The sequence below is a fragment of the Sprattus sprattus genome (assembly GCF_963457725.1).
Source record: "Sprattus sprattus genome assembly, chromosome: 14".
NCBI lineage: Eukaryota > Metazoa > Chordata > Actinopteri > Clupeiformes > Clupeidae > Sprattus > Sprattus sprattus.
In genome coordinates, this window is record NC_137912.1 from 2,227,088 (window position 1) to 2,228,945 (window position 1,858).

General features: G+C 40.9%; 1 gene segment (V, D, J or C); it reads left to right on the forward strand.

Moving 5' to 3' along the window:
- The first annotated feature begins 1,132 nt into the window (after window positions 1–1,132).
- On the forward strand, window positions 1,133–1,616 carry LOC308375256 (immunoglobulin kappa variable 4-1-like). The segment is given in 2 exons: window positions 1,133–1,181; window positions 1,279–1,616.
- The last annotated feature ends 242 nt before the right edge of the window (window positions 1,617–1,858 follow it).

Consider the following 1,858-nt stretch of genomic DNA (forward strand, 5'->3'; position numbering starts at 1 on the left):
TTTCATAAAGAATGGTCTACTCCTTACAGATCTCAGAACTGTTTCTTAGCCCAGGGACCTGAGTTACCATAAGCTGTGGCCAGTATAACAGAGGAGAGAGAATCTATCAATCTTTCTATCTTGATCTGATGGTTTGAAAAGGTTCTGGGAAGATAACTGTCTTGGCTTGTACCTGATGTTATTTCTATTTGAACTGTATTTATTTCTGATGTCCGTCCCAGAACCCAAAGCATAATCCACGTGAGAGCTGTCCATGGTGACAGAGCAGTGGTGTGATATATGATGATGACACTACTGTAATAATCATGACTGGAAGAATACAGAAACACTTTGGTCAGATGTGAATCTCTTGAATTATAACAGTAAAATGACAAAGCAATAATTCAATTAATCATCAATAATGAATGTATTATCAAGTGTAATGGGGACACAGTTTGTTTGACACCCCTTCTTTACATGACAGTATGTTTCTTTAATAGAAAATAATGCTGCTTCATCACTTCTAACCACCAAGAGAGCAATCAAAGGACAACTATTAGATTTGAGTGCAGACACAGCAGTCTGTTTCACTCAGGAATATCATTTCCACACAGTAGATGTGACATTGGCGTGAGCGGTCACAGTTCTAGTCTTGGGGGGATTTGGGGGGGATTGGGGCAGCTCCTAAACTCCTGATCTATGATCCCAGATCACTTCAGTCTGGGACTCCATCCAGATTAAGAGTCAGTGGAACTTACAGTGACTTCACTCTGACCATCAGTAATGGATGCAGAAGTTTAGAAATATAATAACCCAGATTGTCATAGCAGAGGAATATATTTGAATATAAAATTGAACTAAGAAAACAATATCATTTTTGAAAGGCATAACGTGGACACTGTTTTACATGACACTAGTAGATTTTATGAAATAATGCTGCTTCATCATTTTAAACCGCTAAGAGTTCAAAGGACACGTAACAGATCACAGAGTTAACACAGCAGTCTGTTTCACTCAGGAAGATCATTTACATAGGCTACATGTGTCAGTTTGCATGAGTGGTCACAGTTCTAGTCTTGGGGGGATTATTTATAGCCCTGTGAGTTCACCACTTCATGGGTAAGAGCTGATTCTCATAGTGGAGAGCTCAACAATGACTTTCATCTTCATGTTCCTCTGGACACTTGTCCTTTGCTTTCAGAGTAAGCTTCTTTTTCTTATTCATACTCTTTAAAAAAAATAATGTAAAACGTACGTGAGGTTAAACATTTCTCTGATTTTTTTCTGATTTCTGAGCAGAGTCATATGGACAGGTCACTGTGACTCAGACTCCTGCAGTGAAAGCTGTTCAACAGGGAGGATCAGTCATTCTCAACTGTAAAACCAGCAGTGATGTGGTTGAGGATGAGGATTCAGACCATTACTTGTTCTGGTATCAACAGAAACCTGAAGCAGCTCCTAAACTCATAATCCGCTACGCCAAAACACTTCAGTCTGGGACTCCATCCAGATTCAGTGGCAGTGGAACTGGCAGTGACTTCACTCTGACCATCAGTAATGTCCAGGCTGAGGATGCAGGAGTTTACTACTGTCAGAGTTTCCACCTTATAAGCAGTAAAGCTGTGTTCACACAGTGATAAAGAGCCGTACAAAAACCTCCCTCAGTCAGGCTCCACATGACTGCACTCTGCTGCTGGAGCTCACTGCAGGTGCTGAAGGGTGTGATACACAGTAACTACACAAGTGGTCTGGGAGTCATTATTCACACCCTTGTTTATATCAGTTTGTAGTTGTGACAGATGACAGATCGTTTTGCTTTGATAATTCCAGTGGCTTGGGTTCTGTGGGAACAGAGAGCTTGACTGCATCTTAATGCAGG